This window comes from Balaenoptera acutorostrata, chromosome 9 (assembly GCF_949987535.1).
Source record: "Balaenoptera acutorostrata chromosome 9, mBalAcu1.1, whole genome shotgun sequence".
In the NCBI taxonomy this organism is placed as follows: domain Eukaryota; kingdom Metazoa; phylum Chordata; class Mammalia; order Artiodactyla; family Balaenopteridae; genus Balaenoptera; species Balaenoptera acutorostrata.
In genome coordinates, this window is record NC_080072.1 from 86,706,482 (window position 1) to 86,717,961 (window position 11,480).

General features: G+C 41.0%; 1 pseudogene; it reads right to left on the reverse strand.

The window, feature by feature from the left end:
• LOC103010005 (centrosomal protein of 78 kDa-like) overlaps positions 1–8,533 on the reverse strand; it is a 62,138-nt pseudogene extending 53,605 nt beyond the window's left edge.
• Between the last annotated feature and the right edge of the window lie 2,947 nt (positions 8,534–11,480).

The window sequence follows — 11,480 nt, forward strand, 5'->3', positions numbered from 1 at the left end:
GGCTTTAAAAAAATCCTATCACAACAGTATCATGCCAAAAGCTAAGCATATATTATATTAAAAATTCAATATTTTCAATTTTAGAATTTACCTCCAAGCCATAATTCCTCACTAAGAGATTCTGCAAAAGCACGAGCACCCAGGTCACCAATGAGCTTGTTACAGTTCAGGATGATACGCCTCAAACCAGGCATACAGTCAAAATCAAGTATCCTGGAACGAAGACTCTCAGCCCAAGTTTCTTCATGCCTTCTGATAGTCTGATACTTAAAAGATTTAATGGGATGAAATTAAGATGCTTCAAGAAGGAAACAGGGTGTGCCTACTGAGTATGGCTTATATGTCAGAGATTTACACACACACATATCAAGCATATATGCCAGGAGAATCAACCTGAGAAATTAAACAGTCAGTTCAGCTTTAAGAGCCTAGTGACCCAGATTCTAGTCGGTCATTGATTAGATTCCAGCCACTGGATGACCTGTTTCTGAACAGTTATGTAAAGTTGGACAACTCAATTACAGTCTAAGAATTATTTTCCTTATCTTCTAAGTCAGGGAATTGGTTCTAAATTCTATCATTGCTGAGGCTCTAAATGTCATCATTCTGTCCTCCAATGGTCTCCAGCCACCTGACTGGGCAACCCATAAGAAAACTTTTTAATATGCATCTTATTTTTTAACAAATTATATACACGAAGTTCTATACATATAATTTATGTACATTATAAACTACACAGATATTTTTTAAATGATACAAAGCTAAATAGGTTCTAATATTTTCTTTTCCTAACTTCTAAGGCATTATTTTATTTTATTTATTTTTAAAAAATATTTATTTATTTGTTTGTTTGCTTGTTTGGCTATGCCGGGTCTTTAGTTGCGGCCTGCCGGATCTTTTACTTATTGCATGTGGGATCTAGTTCCTTGAGCAGGGATCGAACCGAAGCCCCCTGCATTGGGAGCACAGAGTGTTAACTGCTGGACCGCCAGGGAAATCCCAGGCATTATTTTAAAAACTATATTTACAAAATGGATCTCACATGCTACCTAGGGTATGCACACAAACTTTAGAGGCCTGGACTATGCAGAGCCAGTTTAATGTGCCTTGGGAAAATAATGGTTTGACATTTAACCACAAGTCTTGTCTTAAAGACATTCAATTCTTTACATTCATAAAATAAATTCTGGTAACAGGGAACACTGACTTTAAATGAAAAAAGTCTTGTTACAGTCTTGAAAAAATAAAAGACTCAAAGTGCCTTTGACACTCTAAAAGGAAAATCATTAGTGTCATTTTCCTATTAACAATAGCTTATAAAAGCTCCAAGCAAAAATAACAGCAATCACTTACACAGTGCTTAGTATGCACCAGGCACTATTTATACAAATTAGTTCATTTAAACCTCATAATGAGGCATAGACGTTAAGTGATTTGCCCATGGTCAAATGCTATGAAAAGGGAGAAAGGGAATTTGAACCTAGGCCATTTGGTTTCGGCACCCAAGTTCTTGACTTTTTTCTCCCCCAGGGGTCAACGGACTTGCCCTGTATAGGCTCAAAGAATTCTTCAATTTTTAAAATCTAAATTTAAACATTTCCAGCTTTGTGGGCTATACAGTTTCAGTTGCAACTACTCAACCCCACTGGTGTAGGCTGAAAGTAGCCATAGCTACCATGTAAACAATGGGTGCGACTATGTTCCATAAAAACTTTCTTTACAAAATCAGGCAGCGGGCTGGATCTGGCCCACAAGTCATAGTTTACCTATCCCTGATCTGCACCATCAAACTACTAAAAAGGCTTCATGTCAAATTATTAAATAATTTAGGCCTAAATACAGTAATTATAACCACTGTAAAGTTGTTAAGGCATTAGTTTAAAAACTGTATTTACAAGTTGCTGATGTAGTAATTTTTATTAGTTTATAAATTACAGCAGCTAATAGACACTTGATTCATTTAAATCTTGAAGACTATAATGGCATAGTTTCTTCACAGCATCACAATAAATGTTTTCAGTAACTAAAAATACATAAAAGTATTATTATGTATTATATATTAAATCTCTTATTTCTAAAATTAAGTGGACTATCTTTACTAAATGGTAGGATCCCAAACTGAAAACTGGTCATATTCTTTCAACAACGTGAAGATGCACTCACAGGTATCAAAAGACAAAAATTAATGGCGATCTGTGTCAATGTAGTAATGTGCTTCAATCACATATGTTTTCATGAAAGTTTAAACATAAAATCGCCTTTAAGATCTTGGCCATGTAATCTGCTCCCTGCCATGTCAGATTACAGCCCGTGAAGTTTACTGTCTTAAGAGTGATAGAGTTCTTTATACCTTGACAAATAACTAAAAGGAAACACACACACACACACACACACACACACACACACACACACAATAAGATGAAGAGCCTATACATTTGTCAATCTTGACTTATTTGCTTTTCTTGAGTCAATTGAAGGTTTATAGCCACATTCTTAAAATCATTAACTACAATCTTCCCAAACAGGTAACTGATGAACTGATGCATTCTAAAACTTGTCAGTAACAAAGTGTTATTCCAGTTTACAGCAACAGTTTAATTCTATTTAGGTACTAAAAGTGAATACACTGAATACTGCAAACTTTACTGCCAACCACTCAGTAAAGTACTACATACTTTTGAGAAAAAGGAAAAAAAGAAAAACCTAAAAAGCATAAGACTCTTCCGATTTTCATTTCCAATGATACATGCCAATCTTGATGATCAATCAGCGATTTAAATGTCAACTATAAACCCAGTATTTTATTAGCTGCTATGCAGTATACTAGAGCAATAGAAGAGAGAGGACCTCAAACCCTCTGTTCCCTCAAATTGAAAGGCAGGCTTCCTTACCCCTCCAGACCACTACTGGACACAGGGAACACACACTAATGTTTCAGGACCCCAACTAACAGTCACCTGCTTTGTGATTACTTCCATGGCACACCCTCACCAACACCACTGAATTTGCTGCTCCTACGGGACGTTACATATATTTCCTATTTTAACACATACCACAGTGCATTATAATTATGATTGTAGATAGATGTTCTAACAATTTAAAGAGAATGATGACTTTTTTGCTCTTTATGTTTTGCTATTTCCCTTCCCATAATATTTTTTGAAGAGAAACCTTAGAAATATAAACAAACACAAAAAACAGAAAATATACAAAACGTGTGGTTTGTGGCTTAACACAAACTTAAGTAAGATTAATTCTGACAGTATCCAGCATGACAAACTTCCATGGTACAAATGAGAATGGACCAAGGTTTGAGCAGGTACAGGCGACAATCCAGGCATGAACAACACCAAAGAAAGGTAGACAGGAAAAGGTAGACAGACATGGTGTGTAGGAAATCACGAGACCAGTCTGATGGGAAGAGACTTAAACAAGACTGAAATTCACTTTCTAAACCTCCATCACCAACTGGACGATTCTCAAGACACAGGTGCACCAAAGAAGTCAATTATTCAATCCCTTTAATGGGGAGGAACAGTTTAAAATTTTATTTTTTTAGTTTACCCCAAAAGCAAGTATCAAATGTTGGCAGGACACAATGAAGGCTTACCTTTGTTAACATAGTTAAGTCTCTCTCAGAACTAGCCCATTTAGCTTCAGGTTCCTTAGCGCACCCGACGCACTTACACAGCATTCATGAGCTTTACACAACTGGAAGGTCACATCTTTATTTCTTATCGCAGGAACACGACTTCTGTAAACTTTATTTCTGTCACAACCTAAAGCAAAATTATTGTAAAATGAGTGATTTAAACCGTACATTTTATCATCATTAAAAAGTATCTAAATAAATAAAAAAGCATCTGCTCTGTGCTAAAGATTAGAAACGACTCCTGCCTTTAAAGCCTTCATTAAGGAGGAAGATGTATAAACTCAAAATTTCAATCACATGAGATAAGTAAACATAACCTTTATGCACAGAGGTTCCTATGGAGGAAAAAAAATATATCTAAGTGACGGCTTCATGATAACCCTGAAGTAGAATCCAGAAAGATGAGAGTATGCAGAGTTGGAGTAGGAGGTGCATTAACTGCAGAGGGAACATCTGTGAAGAGACACTCAAGCCTGATTCCTGCTGGGCACAGTAAATACTGCAGGTGGGGATGACTAAAGGCCAGGGGTCCAAGTGCAAGAAGAGACAGAAAGGAAAATAGAGATGCTGGCCAAAGCAAGCCTGGGAGAGAGCATGGCTTATATCCCACAGGTGATGAGGCCTGGGACTACCACTGGCTGAGTAAGGGTGCCTCCGCTGATTAGAAAAAGGCGTCCCGCTGCTGAAGGACCGATTAGATAAAGGGAGTGATCACAAAAAGCTCCCCTTCCTCAGGGCCAAAGAGCCCCATGAGGGTTGGCCGAGCACAGTTCAGACTACACGCCTCTGGACAGGGCACACGCTGGGCAGCTAGTATGCACTAACTCTGTGTGGGCAAGCCATTAGCAGCATTATTTTAAGCATATCTTTTTATGTTAGAAGATCACTTAACCCGAGTAGGCAGATGAACTTAGAGGAACTGAGCCCAGGGGCCGTGAAACCACCCAGGAGTTTCTGCCATAGTCTGGGCAAAATGTAATATGGATGAAGAAGCAAATTTAAGAGGAGGCCAAAATTTACAAGCTAGATCCACTGTATGCAAGACATAAAGAAAGTTCAGTGAAGGCACTCTGAAGAGAATGGGCTCTACAATAAATTTTTCTTATATTCAATGTAAAATATTAGGCAAAATTAAGTACAGTGGCCTTTAAGGTCCCTTCCAGCTCTAATTTCTTTTGATTTCTAACTTATTACTCTGGTTAAGTAAAGTCCCTTCAGAGGTACAGAACAGTTCTTACACCTGAATGGGATGCAAAGAATAATCTGACTTCTCTTCACCAGGGGATGAGTTGAACGGTCCTTGCAGGAGAGATAACAGATGGTGTGAACCCCAGATCCTAGAAAAGGGCCAGGCACACAATAAGTATTCAGCTTTTCAAAAACAAATGAACAATCATTTCCTCTCCTAGATCTTCACACCCTTCCTCTGCTGGCTACTTTCTCTCAGCTTATAAACATCCTCAAATATACCCACTTAAAAAACTCTCAAACCTATGATTCTTTGGATCTTCTTGTGGATAACCTAAGTCTCTCCCATGCCTTCAAACACCTGTCCTCCCAAAAAGCCCAGATCTGTATCTTGGGCCCAGACCCATCTACCAGGACCCTCTAAAGCACTGAAGATGAAGTAAGATCCTCTCGCCACCCCCAATCCCTTTCTACTGTGCTCTGTATCTCACAAAAAGATGCAGCTGTAAACTGTCACCCACGTTTGCTGTCCTCCCTTTTCTAACTGGTCACCAGGCTTCACCCATTCTCTCTCAGATCTCCAAAATCCAGTCCAACTTTTTATAACTTAAGTGGGACCCTTAGATTACAATTCACCCTGCACCCAATCAACTGCATTCCACAGGGAGGTCCCAGTGAGCCTCTAAACCAGAATTCCATTTCACTGTTCTTTGGTGTTTCCCAGAGCCTTCAGGATAAACATCCAAACCTCTGACAGGACAAACAAGGCCCCTTTCTGTTGGGCCTCACTAGGTTTCCAGTATCAACTCTCATTTCTTTCCCAAACCCTGAGTTCCAGTCCTGTACATTAGTTTTGCCATATTTTCTTATATTTCTCAATCTTTAACACACACTGCTCCGTCCTGCCACCCCAGGAGCTTCTACATATCCTTAGAAAGAATGGCACCTCCTCCAAGAAGTCTACCCTGAACTTTCCCTTCCAAGATTCTGTGCTCTGCAAAGGTGAAAGATGGGGAGGAGGGATAAATTAGGAGTTTGGGATTAACATATACACACGACTATATATAAAATAGATAATCAACGAGGACCTACTGCATAGCACAGGGAACTCTACTCCATATCTTGTAACAGACTGTACAGGAAAAGAATCTGAAAAGGAATGGATATATGTATAACTGAATCACTTTGCTGTACACCTGAAACTAACACAATATTGTAAATCAAGTATACTCCAATATAAAATAAAAATTAAATTAAAGAAAAAAGAGAGTCTGTGCTCTGTAGCACCAGAACTCACTTCCTCCAGAGCACTGACTACTGTGCTTGTGTTTACCTGCCACCCAGTAGAAGGGGAGCTTACCTAGGGCAGAAGCATAGTCTCCAGCAGCCCGTGGTTCTGACAACTCATTCAAGTGCCAGGATAATTTACACACATAACCTGCTTAATTAATTCTAAGAACCCACAGAAAGAGTGGTTTTTAATGTCATTTTACAAGTGTGGGGATTGTAGTGCAAAAGAAACCTGCCCAGGCCACAGAGAGCATAAGCCCTGGAATTCAAACCCTAAGCTGCCTTCACACTGGTGCTCTTTCCACTATATGATATGACTATTGAAAAAAATTTTTTTTTTTCCTGAGCCCTGTTTTAATGGAAAGGAAATGAAGCTGGGATATATCAATTTCCTAATCGCTTTGGTGTGTACAAGGCAAAGTCATTCAACAGACCAGGTAACATCTGTGCAACAATTAACGATGCTCCAAACTGTGCTAAGTGTTCTACATTGTAGAGTCTACAAGCATTAACAGAGTGAGACCTTGTAACCTCCACAGAGAGTGGGTCCTATTAAGCCCATGCTACAGATGAGAACACTGAGACCTAGAAGCCTTAAAGCACTCAGCCGAGGTCACCAAGCTGGCAGGGGTCCTCAGCCGCACGCCCTATCTAGTGCACGCACACCCGGGCACTGGGCACCGGTTCTAGTGCCCACCCTCCACCTTGCACCATCTAAAACCCCGCTTCGCAGCGCCCACATGAGGGCCCCTGGAAGCGGGAACTACAAACCTATCTCGCCAAGCCGTGGCTGGAAGAAGCTCTGGATACAGATCAGGGGCAGAGGGTGCTCAAGAGCGGCGTCCAGTCCACCCCAAGGTGGCGGTCAGCGTTGAAGTCCAGCAGGCCCTTATGCAGGGAAGCGCACATGGCCGGCAGAGGCAGCGAGTCCTGCAGCGCACACAGGCCCTCACAGGGCCAGAAGTTGGCCACGCTGTCGCGGCGCAGCTTCACAGAGTGATCACGGCCAGAGCGTGGCCTCGGGGACGCTGGCTGTGGACACGGTGCCCACACCCGCCTGGGGGTTCCGGCTCACCACCCAGCCCCTCGGGCGCCCACCGCCCGGCGGCTGCAGCGCCGCAGCATGTGCAGGACCCGCGTCGCAGCCAGAAGACGCAGGGCCACGGGGCCCAGCTAGGCAGGCCCCTCCATGCCGCGCTCCCGCGCCCCCGCATCGACGGCTGTCGCCGCTGGCCTCAACTCCTTCCGCGCCGCAGGGCTGCGGTTTAAGCCTGCGTGCGGCCCCATGGGGGTGGGGCTCAAGGACGTCAGTGCACTCGCCGTGCGTCCGCACGCAGCCCCGCCTCCCATGGGGACCTGGCCTGAGGAGCAGGGACAGGAGCTTCGAGACTAAGGCAGCGCGAAAGGTAGGAGGTGTGGAGAATTTGGGGTTTCCAAAAAGCGTTTGCTGACTCATCCAAACAGAAGTGAGACATGGTTGTATCAACAGATTTTAAAAGTAGTTGAACTCCCGATAAGTGTCTGTGCTCGCCCCGCCCAGGAGAGAGCGTGGACTCCGTGAGGGACACATGAAAGGCTGAGTGAACGTCTAACTGTGGTCTGTTACCTGGTGCACGGGTGTGTGAATTTCTGCGGAGAGCTCTCAATTTCTGTAGTTTCTGCTGACTTGACACAGTGGTTGGCAAACGGTGACGTGTTCCATGCATTCAGGACATGATCGTGGTTACTAATAATCACTTTGTTTTGTACTGACACCTCCACAGAGAATTTACTACAGAATATCCACTTTACAGAAGAGAAACTGAGGCGTAGGAAGAGAAGTGACTGAGTAAGAGGAAGGACTCAGACCCTTGGTGTTAGTAAATTAACCCTGCAAGGAGGCCGTTAGCCTGCGGTGGCTCTAGTGATGCGGCCGCCTACGTAAACCAATCAAAATCTAAGCCTGTCAACGCCTCAGGGTGACGAACACCGCTGAGGACGACCAGTCACAAACCACCAATTAGGCTTTAAAGCTATAGCAAATCAGTCATTTCCTTGCTTTGCTTCTGCCCTTTTAAAATAAAAATCTCTGCAGCTCCTGTGGCTGGAGTGCTCCTCACCACTTCCTCTTTGTGGTGCCTGAATTGAATCTATTTTTGCTCACATAAAGTCTTAAAATTTTAAATATGCCTCAGTTTGTCTTTTAACATTGGCCGTAGAAGTTGGATTTGTGTCCAGTTTCTAGAACAGTGGTCCTCCTCTGGTCAGGCCTTAGGCGTTACGTGTACAACATTCCTCTTCTACCACCGCATTCTGGATGCCTCCACCCACTACCAGCTCCCGCGCATCAGATCCCCAGATGTGGTCAGCAATGGCTTTTACATGCAGCGTGCTCACATTATAACATCGCAGACACTCCTCCATCCTCCAGCCAGCGTGTGAAGTGAACCATTACCATTCCTGTTGAAGAGTCTGGTGTGACCACTTTCCCAAACACAGCCACTCCCCAGCTGACCCTGGGTAACCATTCTTCTGAACTTGGTCTCCATCACTGCCATGGATGTCTTTATATTTAGGCTACATTTTTAAGTATTCTTAAACAGCATATAGTATTCTACTACGTTTTCTCTTGTTACTTGCTTTATTTAGTGTTATCTTTGCTCGGTTCATCCATGCTGACACGTAAAGATGTGTCTAGTTCACGTACTTTCCTCGCCATGTAGGATTCCCATGTAGGGAAATACAATAATTTATATGTGCATTTTCCTGTTGATGGGCATTTAAATGGTTTCCAATTTTCGGTATGATTTCTTTTTTAAAAAAATTTTATATACTTTTTAAAGGTTACTTTACATTTACATTTATTACAAAATATTGACTCTATTCCCTGTGTTGTACAATACATCCTTGAGCCTATCGTACACCCAGTAGTTTATATCTCTCACTTCCCCACCCCTGTATTGCCCCCTCTTCCCCCTCCACGCTGGCAACCAGTAGTTTGTTCTCTATATCTGTGACTTTCCTTCTTTTTTGTTATATTTGGTAGTTTGTTTTATTTTTTAGATTCCATATATAGGTGATATCCTACAGTATTTATTTTTGTTTGACTTATTTCACTTACCACAATGCCCTCCAAGTCCATCTATGTTGCTGCAAATCACAAAATTTTGTTCATTTTTAAGGCTGAGTAGTATGCCATTGGTTATATGTACCACATCTTCTTTATCCATTCATCTCTTGATGACACATAGGTTGTTTCCATATCTTGGTAATTGTAAATAATGATGCTGCGAACATTGGGGTGCATGTATCTCTTCCAATACATGTTTTTGAAAACACATGTTTTTGTTTTTTTCGGATTTATACCCAGGAGTGGAGTTGTGAGGTCATATGATAGTTCTATTTTTAGTTTTTTGAGAACCCTCCATACTGTTTTCCACAGTGGCTGCACCAGTTTACGTTCCTACCAACAGTGTACCAGGGTTCCCTTTTCTTTAAAAATTGTAAATTTTCTTCCTAGTGGTAATTGAGATGATAGTTCACTAATAACATAAGATCAGGTGAAGTCTAAAGAAATTTTAGAAAACCTGGATAAAGTAAGAAAACATCTGTTCCTTGGCATCTGAATGTTAGAGAGACACCAAGACATGTGGGCCAAGTTCTGGAGAGAAGGGAAACACAGACGTAAGCTTGACATTTAATGCAGCTTTTCTCCTTGGGGCATTTGCTGATTCAAATCTTACAGCCTACGAGCTGAAAAGCCAAAGAGTTCAAAAGACTCTAACCACAGAAGCCAAACAGCAAGAGCCATTTTACATTGATAAAAAGCATTTTAACTATGTAGAAGAAGAAAATGAAAAGAAAGAACTTTGCATTACATTTAATAAAAGTTTAGGGAGATCTTTGTGGTATATTAGTAAACTTATTTGTGGAAATTTAGCCATGTACATTATGTTGGAGAGGCACCAATAGTTTAAGAATTCTCACAATTTGAGTACACAATTGCCTTAATGTAGGCATGGTGGCAGCCATTTACATAACAATGATTTGGAGGATGCTGTGTTAGTCAGCTCTTGCTGTGATAATGCTTTGGAACAAATCGCCCCAAAACTCAGTTACATAAACAAGAATTTATTTTTCTTAGACCTATGGGCTAGCTGCAGTGGCTCTCTTTTAGAACTCTAGATGGCTGGCTTTGCTCCATGTTTTGTGTCAGTTTCAGGTCTGTCCCACACATCTTCCTCTGGAACTCTGCTGTGAGGCCGCAGCTCCCAGGCCCTGTCTTTTCACAAAGTTCACTGAAACATAAGAGGTGAGCCCAACTGCACAAGCCCATTTAAGGCCTCTGCTGCTCATTTAAGGCCATCATGTCTGCTCACACTTCATTGGCCAAAACATGTCACAGATCTAAGTTGTATTTAGAATATGTGTATTTGTTTGAAGTTGGGTGCTCTCACAGAAGAATATTGCATTTTGGACAGTGTTACCTTAGCATTTTCATGGGCATTTGCAAACGTGATAAACGTCATGTGCACTTTTTCACCTTTGAGAACTTTCTGAAATTGTGGGACCATTTCTATGGGAAAAGAAGAAGGTACACTTTAGAACTCAACTCTAGTTCTGGCATTGTTGGGAGAAGAATTAATGAGATAAGGTCAAAACAAATGAAAGATTTGGGATTCACATATTCATCATTAACATCAGCATTCTACAGAACATTCCTGGAGAATTGTGATGCTTGCTTTAGGTGATTTCTATCATAAATCATTATAATTTGACCAAGCCACTTCAGTAAAACATACATCATACAGTACATCGCATTTTAGTTTTTCCTACCACTCCACAACTTATCAATACTGTACCATAACCCAGAAACAGAAAGAGAAACTGAGTGAATTCATTGTTAGCAGACGGGCTTCACAAGAAATACTAGTGGAAGTTCTTCAAATGATAGCAGACAGTAACTCAAGCCATAAGAACAAAACAAAGAATGCTGACTAGAGCAGCTGTGTAGGGAATTATAAAAGATAATGTAATTTCAAATTTCTTCTCCTTTCTTCTCTTAACTAATTTAAAAAGTAAGTGCATAAACAATATGACTATATTTGGATTGTTCTGTATATAACATAAAGAAATATCATATATTTGATGATATGGCACAAAGAAGGCAGTGAGAACAAAGCTGTATTAGAATAAAAATGACAGTAGATCATAAGCTGAATCCACAGGAAGAAAGGAAGAGAACCAGAAATGGTAAATAGATTAACCCAACAAACTCAAAAATATTTATTTGCTCTACTTTCTTCTCTAAGCTCCTTTAAAAGATAAGCTTGTGAGAAGTAATAATTATAATAATATGTTGTTAAGTATG